Source organism: Colletes latitarsis, chromosome 11, assembly GCF_051014445.1.
Source record: "Colletes latitarsis isolate SP2378_abdomen chromosome 11, iyColLati1, whole genome shotgun sequence".
Taxonomy (NCBI): Eukaryota; Metazoa; Arthropoda; class Insecta; order Hymenoptera; family Colletidae; genus Colletes; species Colletes latitarsis.
The window spans coordinates 23,009,305-23,029,445 of NC_135144.1; the positions used below are offsets into that span (position 1 = coordinate 23,009,305).

General features: G+C 39.0%; 1 protein-coding gene across 6 annotated transcripts in view; it reads left to right on the top strand.

Moving 5' to 3' along the window:
• The window catches only part of Camta (Calmodulin-binding transcription activator), a 75,363-nt gene that overhangs the window by 3,103 nt on the left and 52,119 nt on the right, over nucleotides 1–20,141 (top strand). The gene's annotated exons all lie outside the window — the stretch shown is intronic.

Below are 20,141 nucleotides of genomic sequence, written 5' to 3' on the forward strand. Positions count from 1 at the left end.
TGAATATTTAAAAAAGCGAAACACATTGACGAAGGCTCACATTTTTAAGAAGAAAAAAAATTCGCGAAATTTAAAACCGTCGTTCGTCGAGTGCCTCAACTGCTGACAATTCGTCCAAATTAAAATAAACGAGCACGTTGTCCACAAACAAACGTAAACGACGATACAAGTATTATTGTATCGTTAAAGCTCGAAAGTAATATTACGAAATAATTCCTGCATTATTTTCTGTATCTCTACGCGGTTTGTTTTACCGTTCGTATATTTAGCATCGGAGTCAGTTTGACCCAAATTTACTTCGAGAGGATGAGTTTTTTAGATTCAGCGCGAGGGTTAAAACCGCCGGGGCGCTGGTTTAGCCACCTTTTATTTTTTTATTTCACTCCACCGCCAACCCCCGGGTGGTGGTTGTTTTATCATTCATCTTATCGCGCTGTATCGGAAACGATAATCGATATTCGGGGCGATGGCGCCGGCTGAAATTTTAAGTTTCAGCCCCCGTTGGCTATTAAAAGACGAAACGGACACACACGGTTTGCCTTTCTTGGGGGATCCGAGGGGGCGAGAAACGGTTGGTCGATCCGTAGCTGGAACTTAGAAGCCAAGTCGTAATCTCCTGTTTAAGGAAACCCTGCGTTTAACGCGTCCCACCGAAGTGCGATTCAACGAAGTGCCGGGACATTCTGAAGGAAAAGCGAAAGCGGCTTTTGCTCACTCGATACAATGCACATCAGACTTTATGTTATTACGTTAAGGTTTTGTATTGGCTTGTTTCGTACAGAATCGCGTTGTTCTTTTTCGATCAAATTTCTCTCTGTTTGGCTGCATTCCATACGAGGGGGGGAGTCCCATGCCATTTCCGTGCCCCGATTGTAATCTTATTTTAAGTCGCCCCGAGTCTCGATGACATTCGAATGTCGTCGTTTGTCGTTCGATATTAGGTAAAGGGAGCAGCAGCAAGCTAAGAATGCCTTTGTTCCCATATTTCATCCCGGATGTTAGGGGGCCATTGGTCGCGTCGCTGTAACCAGTTCCCGAGAAAAGTTCTCAAGAATTTCCGACCTTACCTTTGCTCCTGGAAACCTCTTAGAGATCTAGAAAGAAAGTATTTCTATTCTGGATCACCTTTAACCCTTTAAACATGTTTGATCCTTTTTACTCGTTTTCTTTTTATTTCGTTTTTCTCGTACAAAGTTCTGTCCATTCACTATTGGGGTTGATAAAGTATGCAATGCTGGAATTTTTAAGTAAAAAAAGTAGTAAGTGAGAAAGTAGGAGAAAAGGAGAGGAGATATTCAATGGTTGGTTGAGGAGCGTATATGTAGGAATAGGTGGTTGGCCGAGTACTTGTGAGAAAGAAAGGTTGAGCGTAGTCCTCTACCGGCGAGCACGGGAAGCGTCGTCATATCAAAATAGATATTCTTTCGTAATTAAAAAGAAAACTTTATCTATCAAACTAAAATTTGAGAAAAAATGGATGTCACGTACAGACTTTGTCTCGAAAACAACTACGTCAATTATTAAAAGTACATTTCTTACGATGAAATATATTTTTTACAATGCTAGTAGAACTTGAAAAAACAATGCGTTTCGAAGTCAAAAAGTAGCGCGCATTGGCTCAGCCTTTTGCTTCATTGTAATTTCTCGACGAGCGTCAAAAAGTTACTGTCACTTATGGCACTACAGTTATTGGCACCAGCTTTGTATATCAATCAGAGTGAGCATAGCCATAAGCGAGGCTTCGTTGAGCAGATGCCACTGGTATCGTTTATGTAAAAGAAATTCAGGTTTTAGGACAGACCGTGTATTTGTAGAAAAACTTTAGTAATTGCTTCTATAACGTTTGTTTTGTTTTGTAATTAATAATTTGGCACCTCACCGTATTAATAACAAATCATGAACTGATGTCGAGAACGTAAAAATTTGTTGGAATAAATACTTGTGTTTCATTGGTATCGTTTCGATTAAAAGAGTTTATTTGTAACGAAGTACCTTGATAAACTTTTATCTGGTGGCTTAGGAAGAAAACAAACGACACCTCGAAATTTCAATAGAACAACCGAGCATATTCTTTGGAATTAATTGTAAGTGGAATAAAAGTAAACAGCTGCAAGTGTAAAGAATTCAACGGTTCTGTTCTTACGCAGACGTGTCTGCTTTAAAACGCTCCGTTTCAGAGTGCTTCGTTGATACGCCGCTTTTCAATTATACTCGTACTTATTATTTACGATGCTTATCTCGCTCTTAAGAGGAGTTTTCAGACGATAAAGATCCATTCTCATCATAATTCCTTTCTGTTACAATTATTTCTTTCAAAATGTTCATTTGTCAGACACTGCGGGCAAGGTAAATATAATAAAATACTATATAAATGTAATTATTCGGACACGGGTCCGCTTGCTTCGTCTATATTCCAATTTCCACCGTACGGCGCCACCGTCGCGTCGTTTCTAGAGTGGGGATGCAACGCGCCAATCAGACGCGCATTCCTTTCACTGGTCGACTTCTCGCGGACGCATAGTAGATGTCGCACGCCAGCGTAGGCACATGTTTCATGAAAATCATGAATTCAAACGTTCGTGCCTTTTCGTTCGAAGCTGTATACGTGCACAGGCATCGCTGGACTTGTTGAGCCCGCGTTTAACACGCGGCTCCGGTGTAATGTCTGGCACCGGGCGCGGAAAACGCTTAGAAATCGTGCACAATACCTGGATTATACGGCGTGTCCGCAACATCCGCGCGCGTACGTACCACCGGCGTATAAATTATGGCGCGCGCTGGTCGCGTACGTTCGACGTTAAAAAGCAAATAAATATGTACATATTAGAGTCGATTATGTATGCGCCGGCTATCGAACGTGCACAGCGATTATTCGTCGATAGAGCGGCACGTGCAACGATAATAATAGAACTGTCGGTGCGTTCACACACGGGGGATACTTGTTGTGTGGTGTGTTAAAGACGCAAAGTTTCACGCTCAGGCTCGCTTCAATCATCGTCGGGATTAGACCCGGTTAAATCGATAAATCCGATTGAGCCACGGTGGCTGGAAATACAGTTTCACCTTTCAGGAATACCTTTGCACGGTGTATTAATAAATTTCAATAATCGCTGTGCTCGTATTGTGCCGCTCAACCTGGGCTCTTCGAATCTCGATGTATTAGCGTAAATTAATTTTCTCTTCGCGCGTTCTGGAAGAATCATTAAGATTTTTATGGAACGTTGGAAAAGTTTTTTTTATGGGGGAATTTTAATTGCTTTCGGACGGAGTTTTAATCGCGAACAATTAATACAAATTTTAGATTAGTTCGCGAACCAACTTTCTCTAATTTTCAATTGTAAATTTATTTATGAATTAGAATCTGCAACCGACAACGGGTGAATTGTTTTATTCGTTTTAGGGCGCGAATAAAACATTATCGAGTAATTGTAATACTTTCCTGTACGATTATTGAGAAATTCAATTTATTTTGTTTGAAAAACTTGCGTTAAACGCTAGACCTTTGTAACCCTCTGCTAACTCGGATGACCGCCTAGAAAATGTCCATTCGAGCACAACGGTTGGCATCAGTGACCATTTGCTTTAACAATTTACCTCGCGCGTATGCACCGCTTTGCATAAATAAATATAAATAAATGACTAGGGCCGATTTATTTAAAATCGTTATCATACGTTTTTCTCGTGAAACGTAAATCGAATAAATATCTAGAAGAGAGTCTATATTTAAATAATATTATGTATCGTATATATCAGTCGGATAATAATCGCTAGATTTTATAAGTGACATTTTATTATAGCTATAATGGCGATTCGATTTTAAATTGGAAATAAAATGTGGTAAAAATAAATGGAAAGAATTCACAAGAAATAAATTTTCTCTTCATTTATATCGTCATTGTAGTGTACGAATACAAGTGGGAGATATTGTAATACATACAGTGAATATAATTTCCTCCACAATTCCATGCATATCGGTAGTAGGATGAAATGGAACTTAATAAATATAGATACAGTGATCAAATGTGACTTCAAAGGCGTAGAGGTACCAAGTTGAGGCGCCATTTTCGACGCACCGTTGTTCTCTTTCTCTCAACAATCCGGGTACGGTCAGTTTTAGGAATTCGGTGCTTTTAATTAGTGGGGAATGTTTCGTGTACGCTTCGCCCTGGAGGAAACATGGCTCTTCTGGAAATTCCGAAGGGCCAATCACGTTCGACAAAGCTCCAAATAAAGTAATCAGAGATACCGTTTCTACGTTGCAACGTCGATCGAAATGGAATAACCTCGCACGGTTTAATCACAAAGACGTCCGCTATCGATAATGTAAGGTACCAGTCGTTGATAAGGTTTATAAAAATAGTGTTTTACGTCACTTTGAACGATTAGTAGTCTTAGTAAAATATAACGTGTAAAGGAAGGACTACAGAACACATTTAAATAGTTTTATTCAGACTAAAATAAATTTCAAAGATAATAAACATGTACAGACAAATATGAAATAGCCATTATTGGTAGTTTTCAATCGAAATATTCATGTCTAAGTGAACATTCGAGACATCGAAAACTTTTCAAACTTTCCTTTAATACTTTCTCTGGTATTAATTTCTTTGATGTTCGAGGATCGAATATTTGGATCGACGAGATCCTCTCACGTTTGGTAAATCACGAGCATCCCCGCGAATAATATTCTTGTAGGATCTCATTTGGTAGACGCGTCCCTTTCAGCAATTAAGTGCTGTTGCCTGCGCGATTTTCAGCTTGTGTCGCAGATAAATCATTCCTCTGTCGTCGATTCGCGTTCGTACATCACGGACGCTCGTCAACCGGTTTTACGATTAAGGACGTTGATACGATCAGATTCCATTCCATTTCGGAGACACGTTTCGCTCCAGGAAAGCATAATTAATCGTCTATCCTCCCTGTTCCAAACAGATATTGTCGAAATTGGGCCACTCGGCATATTTTCGATCGTACATGGTAAACGAAATATCATCGATCGACCCTAAGCAGAAAAATAAATTAGCCATCGCGTGCATAATGTCTCTATTTATCGATCCATTTAAAATCTCAAATTACAACACTGGCCCAATCAAGCAAATTCTACAGAGAGCTGTAACCGGCAGACAAAATTCGTTTCGTCTACCTGCCTTTCAGTATGCTTTAACTCGAAAATTACGCTACGAAATTTACAGACCTCGCAAAATCCAAAGCTCGCTTTCGAGAAAATGTAATATGTTTGGAACTCGCCGCGTAAATTCGCAAAACGATCTGTCGTTTCCCTCAACTAATTCCATTTCCTCTTCGTTTTCATCAACGTTGCCCTTCCACCGCGTAGACGACGGAATTCTATTCATCTTCGAATTTCTAATTCCGTAATTGAATACGCGAGCGAAGTCATTTGAACACGTTGGGTGCAGCAACGTTAATTGGTCGTTTGGAAAATTGCAGACAGCGCGTGGGATCGTATTAGGGGTGAAAATTGCGCGGAAGGGTCACGATTATGGGAGAATGAAAAACACGACTGACCACGACTCCGTTTAACCCAGTGTTTCCCAACCTTTTCCCGACCAACGCCCCTTTTCCAGCAATTTTTAAAATTGAAAACAATTAAATAAATTACTTTAACGCTTTACCAAGGTTGCCCGTAAGCTTCTTGATTTTTTTTAAATTGAAGATACAAATTTGTTCAACGTGAATTTATAGATCAGCCATTTTTACATAGTCTTTTATATCGACTAATAGATGTTAAGTCTTTAATAACATCTTTTCCCTGGTACTTTTACGTCGAGGTAGCCGGGTTTCTAGATGTGAAAAGCTAACATCCACGAGTCCATAGTGCATGCACGTTGGATCAATGATAGAGAAGCCTGCGTTGCTAATCACGTGGTGTCGAAACAAAGATAATTAAAGTGCAAGGGTTCGGCTCGGGAAAGCTGTACGAATTTTATAGCTCGTTTGGGCGTGATTTAATTGCCGAGACAGTCGCTGCACCGAACGTAACAACTTTATAGTCGAAACGCATTCCATTCATCGTGATTGCACGTACAAAATTATATCGTCACGTTTTCGACCCTTTCATCGAGGCAATTTTCGAAAGCTATAAATTCCAACGATTTCTTAGGAAGGTATAAACTATAGAGCAAACGTTTAACATTTATAGATACTTTGGCAGAGGAGGGTAAAAGATAAATTTGTTGGCTTCCGGGGGGATAATTTTGCAAGATTTAACGCTCTATTTAATTCTCACATTCGTTTACAAGCGTAATAAAATTAATGCAACTTCCAAAAAACTTTGCATTCCTCATTTTATCAATTTTATTTTGCAACTTTCTCTCTCGAAATTATATTATTCATTCATTAACAGGCAAAATCTTTCAGTACAAAAAGAAGTAATATGCGAGGCCAACAAAATACAAATTATACAGAGAAAATATCGCTTATAAAGTTCACTAAAATAATTAACAATACGTTCCGTTTTTGTGCGTACGGAGTTAGAATAATCATTCTATTTACATAATTTTTAGTATACGAAACAGAGTCCTTAAAAAAAGAAATGTTACAAATTACATAAATCAACAATTTTACGAGTCGTGTAATAAAGAAAACAGTCCAGTTCAATTTTTCCTGAAACTTTTCCACAGACACGGGTCGAAAATAGACTCGAGGAGTTTTCTCTGCTATGGAACGTCGATAGAAACTATTTATTTGAGAAAGTTTTTTTAAAGTGTTACCGTTACGAATCGGATAGTGTAAATCCCTATTTTTCTTAATGGATGTCTTTACACTGTTCGCGGAATATGTTCTTCCGGCGACGCAATCATTTTATCGTAGGCACTATCGGTGCAAAAAGTGATGTATTCCTTTCGCGAACGTCGAGTCCGTGTACTGCAATATAAACAAGCGATAAAAGCGGCTCTCGCGACATCGAAGGTGTTCGCGGTAATATCTCCGGGCATTAATACAACTTTTCTACCGTTCAATACGGAAACGCGCGCATTTGTTATCATTTCCTGCGTTACCGTGGAACGCGTACACGTTATACAGCGTACCGACTCCTCCGCCATTGGGAAAAGGCTCTTTGGAATATTATGGATGGCGTGTATAAAATACAGCAAACGCGTCTATTTCGTTTCGTTTCGCGGGAGTGAATGCACTTGCAGCACGTGCTTTCCGGTCGTTGCTGTTTGCAATAACATTTACTTTTGCCCAAATAGCGCTGGTTAGGTTTCGTCGTACCAGCCAGGGCCCCGCAAATGTCATTTCTGCCCAACGAACGAAAATTCTCGTTCGTAAATATCCGTATGCGTTTCTTTACAATTTTTTAAAATTCTGTATCGATCGTTTGGGGACTCGTGACAATTTTGTTTCAGATTTGTGGATCAAGGCAAAAGAAAGAAATTATTTAATAATTTGGGAATGATTAACGTGCACGTTTTGTTTTTTGGATAAAATTGTTTCTCAGGTGTGACAATAGAGAATCCGGTAGGTGATCGTTCTGGTCGGATTTCAAACTAAAATTGCAGTTTAATATTTGATCGAAGCAAGCGCCGAGCTATTATAATTCGATACGACGGTCGAAAATAATTTTTCATTATAAATTAAATTCGTACTATTACCGGAATAGAGAGTCTTTTTAAAGTTGCGATTCATCGACGAAAGCCAGCTAGGAGCATCGTTCGATGTGGTTGATTTTAAAACGTATAACTCACGATCCAATATTAACATTTTGGCAGAGGTATTTTGTTTCTTTTCTTCTCCATTTTACTTTGCTATCATTCTTGCTGCAACGGACAAAACAACTTCGACAGCTTTCTTTCCCGTGGACGGGATAATGTCACCGGAAATATCTTTCATTCACAGACAACGAATAACCTCAACATACTTTCAAAAAATGAAGTAATTTTATTGTGCATGCATTATTATTATCGATCGAATATAGGTCAAGAACGTTCTCCTATATAAAGAGATATACTTCGACGCATAGTTACCGTAGACTCGAAAAGAATAACAAGAATCGTACTAATTATAATCTTTACTTTGTAGTAATAATAGCGATAATAAAATGTCAACGGTTCGGAAAACTGCCGGCAGACAATTATTTTGCCCCGTGAGTTTGAAAATTGAAGAGTGTAAAAATTTTATTTTGTTATTATCTCTTCGAGGAATTTTTATTCACTTTCTACCTCGACTGTAAAATTTTCTGTATTCCATGCAGCTTTAAAATATTCGCGATGAATCGATGGAACGCAAGATAATAAATCCATTAAATCTTTATGCTTTTCCTTTGCCTTGGCGAAATATCTAAAACACGAAATCCCTCTTAGGATCCATTCAAGTTTTACAAAACATTTTACTTTCGACTGGTTAATTCTTGTCCACCGGTATAAAAAATGACAATTTGGCAAACGTTCTTCCATAAAAATGAAACATAGTCGATACGTCATAGTACTAAATGAAAATCTTAATTTTTGTTGGTTCCGCGACTTTAATAACCTACTTAGATATCAGCGCAAGTAGAAATAGCGAGCAATGGTCAGACGCGCTGGTAAAATCGCACTGAATCCCGCGCATACCCCAATTTTTAAATTCAATTATCTCGAAAGTGAGGCATCGCACGAACAAATTTTATTCTACACTTTCGACGTATTTTTGCGCGAAGAATAATAATCTCTCGCCCGGTTACACTAGCTTTTCTTCTAATGCATGAAAATACATTTCGTATGCTCCAATATACGGTTAACTTTGTAATACTCTGAGAAACAAAATTTGTAACAGTTTTACATCGATTTTTCTGAGAAAGGAGATCTTTTTGAAAAGTAGATGTAAGTATGATCGCAGGTATCAGCTTTCTGGAATGACTTCCGGAAAGCATTCTTGCCTCGATCGAGGTTACAGCTTTTACAAGCAAGGAAAAAATTCACCCTGTACGAGTAAATGTTTCTTCGAAGCATCGTGATTTCCATTAGGGGGAATTAGAGTTAGAACGGGAGGGGGGGGGGGCAGAGGAAACTCGAGAAATTTTATTTACAGCTTGCTGCGATGCACTTACATCTCACACGGGATTAAATGCTTGACACACGAATCCGAGCCGGGCAATATATTTTCGTTACTGTCCCCTTACGTGCATGATAGGATTTCCAATGTACTTCTTTCTTTCGACGTTCAGTCATGTTTTTTTTTTTTCATTTCCTCGGCCAGCTCGCGCTCAAAACGCGTGAAGTGTCGTTTTAACAGTTTTACGGTCGGACGTTTCGTTCAAAGGGGAATTTTGTTTAATTCAATGTTCTATAAATATTGAAATATTACCGTCCCGTGCTCTTATCGTTAAACAAATTTGAATTAACGCTTTGACGACCGTGCTTTTCACCAGAAACGTCGCTGCCTGCTGTCGAATTTCATGAAACTTTCAATATAACGAAAGCTTTAAATTTGTTTTTCAATTCCAAATGATCAAATTCTGTATTTTATTAGATACCATCACCGCTCAGTTCCGTCGTTCAATATAAATAAAATAAATAAAAATCAGTTGCAACAGGGTCTGATGAATACGGGAGAATTTCTATCGTTATAGATGTATTTAATAACATTTTATAATTTCTACCCCCTACCCGAGATCACAGCGCTTCGAGTTTAAAAAAATCACACTAAATTGAAAAACAAATCTCGAATAAGGAATAAAATTTCAGTTTTTGAAGCCTCGTTTTCGAGGTAAAATTTGAAAAGCTGAATACGAATTGTTCTGGTATGTCTGATCATTATCTACTGTTTCTACTTCTGTTGAAGTCCCAAGTGTTACTATCTCCCCTACATTAACACTTTGACTATCATGTTACCCGTATATGGGTGACAGGATTTACCACTATAGGGCTACGAAAATTAATTTTCAAGTTGAGATGTCAAGGGAAATAAGTTTGTATAAGTTTTATGAATTTTAGCAAGGTTACAAAAATAAGTATTGAGACAAATTTTCAATTTGAAATTGAAATTTTAGTCTTGCAGAATATATTGTACGATGTTGATCTGGCAGTGAATGTGTTAATACATATCGTTGTATTTCGCGTCTGGTACCGATCTTCTCGTCGACAGTTTCTAATCTTTGAAACTCGATTTCCAACGATCGTTCATCCGTTTCTTTTTAAAATTCGCGTCATCGTCGCGTCTGGTCTCAGCTTGTAGCAACTCGCGCGTTTGTCAGGACGATTCGCGGAGGAATATCAGGGGTTAAAAGAGCAAATCCGGGAACGAGAAAGTGGCCGTTCAGGAAATCGAGTTCCGACTATGCAGCGATAAACTCAGGAAGTTGTTACCTTTTCGGGTAATAGTCTTTCGGGCCGGGGTTAGCGTCGGAGATAGTTGCGGCGTTGTGTGCATTTCCGCAGGATATTAATGTTGGGCAAACTGAAACGCGCGGCGATGCACATCGTGAGGGAGCATCGCGGGCGAACTTAAAGCAAACAAGTACGCGGCGGGCAAAATGCCTTCGCTCTTTCGCGCGAACTTTGTTCAGAGACGCGGTGCTTGTTTAGGAAAACACCGCAAAAACAGGGGAGGAAACATTTTTGCGCCAACGACGGGCTTCTCCTCTTGCTACGGGCGCTTCTGCTGACCTAATACACGTAAATTGCGTTGCGTTTAACCAGCTGAACCGACGCGTGCCCGAACTACCGATTCTACGTGGCGCATTTTTCATTCGAGGAACGTGAGCTTTTTTGCCGACGCGGCATCGATTATCATCGCGAGAACGGAGATACGTATTGGGTTGGTTCCTACGAAATGGCGGATTTCACGGACCAAATAAATATTTTGCTTTTAAACAACTAAATTTTTGGGAGGAACAAAATTGTCCACGTAAACGATGCTATGTATTTGGACAATTGGACAACTATCATACTCGATAAAATTCAAGAGTCCTATTCTAGATAGCATTATCATTAATATTCAAATTTTGAGAAGTTTTTTTAGGCTCCTTAGTAGCAGTCGATGTGTTCAAACGACGTTTAGATATTTAAAGAAATGGTAATTTTGTAGGAGATTTTGGTATGGTGTTCTAGAATCGAGCGAGACAGTAGGAGGAAAGGGAAGGAAGGGCCTGCTAGTAGGACTCGTCAGTAAGGCAATGATAGCAGATCTATAAGGTGAAAGGTCTATTCGTATACTTCGTCTGTGGTGTCTAAAGAGGTGCTGTAGTATTAGGTAGTGGAAAGAGTTAGTATACTTCATATTTTACATTTTAGTTACTGGATGGCTATTATAAAGATCTTGTTGTCGATGGTAAAGTTGATTCGAGTTTCCCTTATCTTGGTCTAAACAATTAATCGTGTTTGAAATTTTACGTCTTCGTCGCTAGAAGGTTACTTATCAAGATCTTGTTATTCATACTGTTTTCGAATACCCCTTATCTGGGTAAATGTCTAAAAACCTTTAATCGTGTTTAAGGCAGGTGTTATCAGATAAGCCTTTTACGGAAGTGTTTGTACGGAAGCAGTAATATTGCCCATAACTGAACAAATGTTACCATTTTGTATTTCTTATTTCATATTTTTACCACAAAGTTTAATCGAACTTCTTCTTATCTTTGCGACCGTATAACGACCAACCGGATTTATGGATTTGTTGTTTCAGATAGCAGGAATATTGTTCGTTGACCGAGGAAAATAATAAAAAAATCGTTGCTATTTTTCCTCGCGGATATTATTTATCGATGAAACTGACATATTTTATTTCGATAGAAGTAAATACCAAAGTTGGGCGATTCTGGAACGAGCAGAATTACAAAGTTTCTCGATTTAAATTCGAGTTGTTCTCTGGCTGTAGAATTTCCACGGTCAGTTCGGGAACCTTCGTCCATGTTGGAACCGGGGAACAACCGAGGGGAATGCATACATATTCAGCGCAAATAAGAATGATATTCTTGTCGAAAATGCATCCGGTTACGGAGTCCCTTTCCAAAATTCAAGTCCGCCGGTCCGCTGTTTGCGTTGTACGTTCACGTCGTAGGGAAACTAGGTCGGCGTCTCTCGAAGGTAGAATAAACAAATAATGGAAGGCGTATAAAGCCGAACGTTGCATCCCGAGCGAAAGCAAAGGAACGCACTTTGTTGGCGATTTCGGTGTACGCGTGGGAGTACACTTGTTTTCCATGTAGAAAAATAAGCTTCTCCCTGGGTTCTGCGCTTTCCAGCCTTCGCGAAATCCCAGTTCGACCGTCGTCCTATGTTTTTTTTCTCTTGTTTAAACAAAACTTAGGAAACATTTGGGAGATCACCATTACCGTTAACATCGAGGTACTTGCGTGAAGCAACCTTGCACTCGTAATTAGGGCTAGGAATAATTTAACGCTATGTAGTCGAATAGAGTCAAGTGGTGGTGGGGGAAAACAAACTAAAAATGCAGTAAGAAGAATTTAGTTACTATGGAAAATCGCTCTAATTACTAAACATTGTTCTAGTTCTCCACGACGAATTGTTAATAAAATAACAAGAAATATTTCCGTTTGTAAAAATTGTTCGAATTAGAATTAACGCTTTAACCAAATTTGAAGGCGATTTTCGTATCTCATGATAAAGAAACAAAGTATGAAAAAAGTGATTATGGTACTCTGACACCCCTTTAATATCGCGGAACATTCATTTGAAACGTTGTTTCGTACAGTAAATAATTTATGTGTTATTTGAAGTCGTCGTGTTACGAGACTCACCCTCTATACCTACAGTAATCCCTTGTTTGTCCCGGACCTAAAAGAGACAAGGGTTGCTTGCATAATTGAGGGGGTTGGAAAATTGGGGGAGTTTTTTCATCTTAGAGCAACAGGTGGGTTATAAATATATCGTAATTCTTTCTTCAGCGATATCGATATTATCGTTATATAAAATATCGTTTCTAGAACATAATACATAAATTATATAATACGTACGTTTAAATAAAAAATTTCGTAAGCGTTTGTTAAATTTTTCGAAGATGTACGAATAGGAATAAAGCAACGATGCAGCTCGTAAACGTTTTAAAAACTTTAGGTCAGATGATTCGAGGCTTTTATTTATTTATATTATATATTATTTTTACATTTTCAAAGAATGTATATCACAAATTTACGTTCTCCGTTGCACCGTGATGTTCTTTTTTACCGTTGCAAAGCACGTAAATATGGTTTCAAATATTTAATAAAAAAAAAAATGTTTCACAAATATTATCCTGCTCATTTTGTCGTACACGCTCTCAATCCAGCGACAACTCGTCAGCCGTTATGCTGTCGACTGACACGCGACACGTGGAATTGATCGGCATTCCGCGCACACACGTGCACAAATTACAAAAGTGTTTCAGGTGTGTGTGACACGGCATTTGCGTGCGAAAGTATATCTTGTTTAGCAGAATTGTGAACAGCGTTGCGCAACGTGGCTAATTAGAACTTCCGGATGACTGCCTCGAAACCGTGCTAACGCGATGTCGTTGATTCGTCGAAGCTGATCATGCACGTTGCACACTGCAAAGATTTTTGATTTGGAATATTTAGTAATTTTTCAAGGGGTCAAATTGCAATATACGGGATCTTAATTCCGATCGAAGTTTCTCCATATTAAAACTGAAGACTATTTATTACAGGAAATTTTCGATGGCCTTGCGACAAAATTGCAGTTTCCGTTTTATCGTCAGCCTTAAAGTTTCTTCCGTCGAAGATCGTTTTTCTTGTTTGAAAATAAATAATAATCAACAAGGGGTTAGGTCTAGACTGTGGGGATGGTTGTGTAACATTTAGTTATTATCGTAACGTTGCTTTTGCGAACAGGTGCGTTGTCCTACAATTTTCTCCATACTTGGCTTTTTCTAACCGATTGACTTGCTTATTAGGCGATCATTCGTATACTAATTATACTGAAATCAGGTTGAAAATTGATATTTATAGTCGTAACGAGTCACGGGATAGAACTATTAAAGCCAGTCAACCTTCACCCTCTCAACCCCTTCCGTTCTGCGAACTTTTTGACTCTCGCGAGGAGGGGTAACTACTTTACGGGAAATTTGAAAGACAGTTTGCAAATTCCAACTATCTTGACTACTCCTAGTAACTACTCCTCCTTACCTTTCTATTTGAATTATTTTCTTACGCTACCTTGCTTGTTTCACCTTCGTCGTTTGTATTCATTTGTATTCTGTAATAAGTTTGAAATTAGGTTGAAAAGCAGCCGCTGGCTGTAGGTACCTTGCCTTTATGAAACCTGCTCTGTATACAACCTATGTACGCTGCACCAACGAGCATAATAAAGATGTTTAATAATAACAATTATTATGCATACATTTTCAGAAATTGTATAGATCGAGTATACGAACATTTAAGGTATTACTCTACTTTTACCTACTATCGTTGATCGTAACGTAACGCAACAACCAAAAATGGGCACGTTGTTTTTTGAAAAATTTCTTTTAGATTTGTTAAGAGTTTATCACGAAGCAACTTCTCGTTAATGATTTTCTTCGTGGAAATGTTTAGGGCAAATGTTAGTTTTGGACGTTGGTTTTAAGTTCTTGTTTGAAATTCATTGTTTGCCCTAGTAGGAGAAAGGAAGGGTCGTTCTCGATTTTCTGTGTTATTCGACGGTTGTACGGATGTCACGGGTGGTCGTAAAGTGGTTACAAGCCATCGTGGACGCCTCTTTCCAAAATTCATGCCTCGAATTTCCCGATTCATGGGGAGAAGGAAACTGGGTCAGCGCGTCTCAAAGGGAGGTCGGTCGGTTCCAAGGTGAATCGCGAAGTTAAAGCGACCGAGAGAGATATTGGGGAGGGCGTAACAGACCGGAAGGGCGTGGAGGATGGTTGAATGATCGGGAAACCATGACGAAATTCCACGTATATCGTGTTCCTTTGTGAAGCCACGTGCCTCTCGCGGAACGATTGGAACACATCTTTTGTCGCAGAAACACTGGTGCTCGATCAACCGTTAAATTGGTTAATTTGCGGTCAAACAAAGAGGACGATAACTGCTCGGGTTTGTGTCAAAACTTTGACGTGTTCTCTAATTTTGAATGTTAATCGTGCCTCGTCTGCGTGCAAGTTAACCGTGCTTCTTTTGATCTTTTCTTTCAAGGAGCCTGCTCAGTTTGGTACCTTGTACGTTCACCGAAATCTGAGAATGTGGTTGTTGTCTTAACGAAAAGAAATAAAGTAAGTTGGACATTGTTTAAAAATGCATCTAAAATTATAGTCACAGACGTCAATTTCATTTTGGTTTAGTCAATAGTGGGACATTTGTCATACTTGTGATTCTTGTGTATCGATTTTGAATATACTTTTCTACTTAGAAAAGATACTTTTACTGATCCACTTAATTCTATTTTTTTTTTATTTGCATTTTATACGCTTTTGGAAATGTTCGGTTCAGAACAGTAGCTATAGACCTGTATACGTATTATTTAGATATTTTTAAAAAATCAACAGTTTCAAATACATAAAGAATACTACGAACCACGGTGTTGTGAAAAATTAAGGAGCAACATGAATAAGAAAAGACTGATTCCTCAGTCTAAAAGAGCTATCGATGCCCCTGCGAGCATAAAGGGAGTTGACTAGGGTTCTGGGTCTGCAATAAAAATCGTCTTTGAAATTTAGCATTTTTAAGAAACATAGATCTCCATCTGAGAAAACAAGGTTACCTTTCAAGTGATCTCGAAAGCGTTCAATAAGTCAAAAATAAACGAAACAGCTTTGATTTTTGTATTTAATATCTTTCAAACGAACAGCGAGATTCTTTCGACGCAATTTTATCTTTAAAACTTAAATCGACGTAAAGATATTTTTCCGGTGTTTTAAAAAATATTGTAGAAAGCATGAAAACGCGTTAGTCGCCACGGTTGCCAAGATAACGGCTTCCACGGAGTACGGGACAAGGTCCTTCGGTATATTTAATCAAGAAACGATAGTTGCAGAATATTGAAGCTTTTCAGAGCGTCCGTATTAACATCCCCGGCGCGGGTTCGTGTTTTACGAGGGCTGAAATGTGCCCGAGAATTAGGTCTCTGCTTTCAGAGTGGAGGGCAAGAGGGTAACTGTCTCCAAGGTGAATACCAAACTTTGAAGTGTAGGGAAGATAGACAGAGGGAGAAGGAGAGAAGCTGGCAAGAGGCTGGAAGGGCGTGGAGAATGACGAAATTCCGAGTAGACAAGTCTCTTCTTCTCTGAAGTACTTAGTCGTTATGGACATTCGAGCGAGAGGGGATGTTTTAACGGGGCTAGCTGGATCCGACCTCGCGTTGTTTCATTCATAGTTTAATCTCCGAGGGAAGAGACAGAGAGGGAAGGGGTAGAACTAAAACGCGTAGAGTTAATTTTCTTTCGTTTCGTTTTGGTCTACGCGAACCGAGCCGAGTTTTATGGAATACAAAATGGCGGTTCGACGTCGCTGTTGGTTCACGTCTGAAATTTCGGCGACGAGATCGATTTTCACGAATGCAACTGCGCGCCGGAAATTAGGTTTGTTTTCCTCAAAGGGAGAGTAACTGTCTCCGAGGTGAATCGCGAAGTCGAAGTGCACGAGAGCTTGGCGAAGGACGCGGAGGAACGACGAAATTCCAAGTAGATGGTGCTCCTTTGTGAATTATCGGATTCCGTTGGATTCCCGGCGGAGCTACGTCGTTCCTCGCGAAGGAAGTTCAGACCGATTACCGATAGTCGTCGGGGATTCGTCAGCGAAACAATCGAAAGTGTATTCAAGCTAATCGATACCATTAGGGAACATTTGTCCTTTGAACGCGGAACACACGAAGCCGTGCATCGATCGGCGGAATCTACAAACGTAGGACGCCCCCGAATCGTGTTGACAACTATCGGGGGACCCCGTGTATCGCTAAGCAACCGAAATTACCAAAAACTGAATGCACCAGGTTGGTTTAATTAAATTAACTCGAGTCAGTAATTTCCAATCGGGCCACTGTCGAGTGGATTCCACGATGTCATCGTTCATTAACCCTCTACAACCCAATTTTTTCGTTGGCCCACGCAGAAAATTGCTCAACAGGGATACAGCGAACGCCCACAGTCAGAACTTAGTTAACAGTTAAATATTTATATGTAAATTTTATTAATTATTTTTAATTAAACTTCTTTTCTTCGATGCTTTCAAGAAACAATTGATCAAAATACGTTTAAAATAATAGTTTTCTATTAATTTGTTACTTTATAATGTTACTAAATAGGACTGATAGGTCTCTGAATATGTATAACCTCAGTTCCTGTAAACGTTTGATTAGAAAACTATAAACAGGAAGATGCATTAGCGGTATTTATTACTAATTCTTTTAAAAATATATGGCCTGTAATCGTAGCAGAAATAAATCGAAAACGTAAGATAAATAACTTGGAGAATCTTGCGGTTGTGGGGGAGGACAATATAGACTGACAAGTTGTACTTTGACAACTTCTCGTATAGCGTAGGTTCGATCGTTGTTATTTCTCCAGCTCGCCTTTGTATACATCGAGAACGAGAATGAGAAACAGTGGGCGGGAGTGAGATACAATTAACACGGTACGAACAGTTCCAGAGGGTGGTGAGGATAACTTTGTGACAGCTTTTCAGGCAACTGTACTTGCGTGCGTATTTGTATTTACAAACACATTAGAAAGTCACTGTCTTATCTTATTTGCGAAACTATTCGAGGCATAAACAGTCAATAATAGCATCCGTTGAAACCACACGTACAATTCCGCCGATGATAATAAAGCCATATACAAATGTGAATCGATTTAAAATTCTAATTAATAAATTAATCGAAGTTATTATACAATACCTATGCTAAATAATTTGAAAATTAAAACTAGACAATTTTAAAAAATATATTCATATTATTTAAAGTGGATTCATCGTCTCTTTACATCTTTTTTCCCTTGCATATAATGGAGGTATTAACTTGTATTTCGTAATAATTATTCTCATTATTATATTTTCTTACGATTATTTACTATCGTATCTGATCGAGCACGCGTCAATTTATATTTGCATTTCGTGTAAACGTTCATTAAAAATAACTTGTGACTACGTCTATCGTTCTCGTTCTATTAAAAAACAAAGGCGTGTTTCGTTTTCATGTTTGGCAAGTATACCTATGGGATTGGCATTGGTACGCAGCAGTTGATTAATATCGTAACTGGACTGTTTCGGTTCGATAATATTTCTCGCATGTGTAACCATGTTCTTTCAAACGTGGCGCAATCTGTCTTTCTTTCTTGTCCAACGTATGATTTAAATACCCGGGATTTACATTCGTGCGCGTTTTCGTTAGGATCGGGTTAACAAAATAAATATAAACTGCAAACTGCGATATGGTCGAATTGCTCCTCCCAGATGCATTCAATTTTTCCCTCTGTACTTTTTTTTCTTTTTTCTCGCCGCAGTCAAAAAAATATGACTTGTTCCAGTCGGCCGAGTCAGCCTGTATAGTTTGCTGGAACGTGTCGCACTGTTTACGGTGGTTAAACACGTATTGAATTTATTCAGTTTAATTGCTTTCCATGCGTTCCATCGGCGAGAAAAAAAAAAAAAAAATAAAGGTGGCAGAGGTTTTCGACGTTCGTATTTTTTCACTGATTTCGATCCTGTTATGGGTCACGTGCCGCGAACGGGATTGTTGAATGTAATTGGGATGACCAAACAATCGAACTGCAATATCAAACATTGATCCCGAAAAAGTCACTCGTTCTTTCGTACGAGGGTGAAAAAAAGCGACGAAATTTCTGCGTAGTCGGTTTTCGAAACTGTCCTTCGTCGCGTTTCACGATTTCATAATAAAACTGGCAACGCTTCCACCCTCGAATCGTTGGTCGAATAATTTCGTGTTTCTCGCGCGTCTCCGATGGAACTGCGTTCGCGAAGACTTCCGTTTGGTTTTACTGGCTGCAAATCTACGATAATGGCTGCCAAGAGAGTCGCGTGTATGATAATGGCTGCCAACTAGAATCAACATTGGAAAGCCAACTACCCGTGACAGTCGCGAAAAAATAGAATTGCAAGTTTCGTCGCTCGTGGCAGGACATTCGACCGTGACAGTAATTAACGATTGTAATTACCATGGAATCGGACAAAATAATTAATGTAAGAGACACGTTCAACACTTTTGGTACTAATTACGAAGTCGTTACATTTCTTGTAGCGTCGTAGAATAGAATTTTACAATAAAAATATAAATACAAATAAAATGATCCACATTCTCAAGTAAACAGTCAATCACTGTCTTATCGTAACCAGGAAATATGAAATTACAAGCACGGTTTGACGGGCACGTGAAATACCAACGAAGTATTGTTATCCTCTTGTTTTCTTCGAATCTTAATATATATTCACTGCGGCAAAGAGACGTGTAAATTCGTCTCTCGAGACACAAGGGAACATTAAATTTTCGACTCACATCTGTTACATCTAGCAATATTTCATTGTTTCAACACAACTATTATTCTCAAATTTATCTCACGAAGCAAGATAACATGGTTGCACCCCAAGAACGAAATGATCGTAAAACAAGGTAATATTTGAAATATTTTCGATAATATTATTTCAAAGGTATTCGGTCTCTCGGTGACGATCTCTGCAATCAGTTACAAGAGCAATTAGAAACTAATTGATTACGTTGCATCTGAGTTCTGAACGGTGACCAATTGTTTTTCGATTAGCCAACGCGATGCACGCGTTGCACGAGGACGAGAAACGAGGATACAAGCCTTCCAGACGCGATTTTTGGTTACCGGTAACAACATCGCGTGCTTTCGATCCAAGAATTTAATGTCGCGACGTTATTTGGAGCGGTTTCAAATGCTCGAGACCGCCTGCACGTTCGTTTCTTATTTTTGCAGGCAATCCATCATGACTACGCTAAAATCCCCCGTGACAACTGGCCATTAATGTATTTCGTGTCCGTACATTTTTTGCGACTGCTCCTTTAATCGGTTCGTTATCAGATTCAGAGACGGGCAAAATCATCGCGTTTCACGAACTTCCTTAGAGACTCTATTAGGTTCACGACGATGATCGGGCTCGAAGGCTCATAACCGATGCTCGTTTTTTCACTCCACGACAAAATTAGAAAATCACGTCAGAAAAAAGAAATAAAATACAACATCGTTCGTTTAAGTTGTACAATTCAATTTTTCGAACGCGA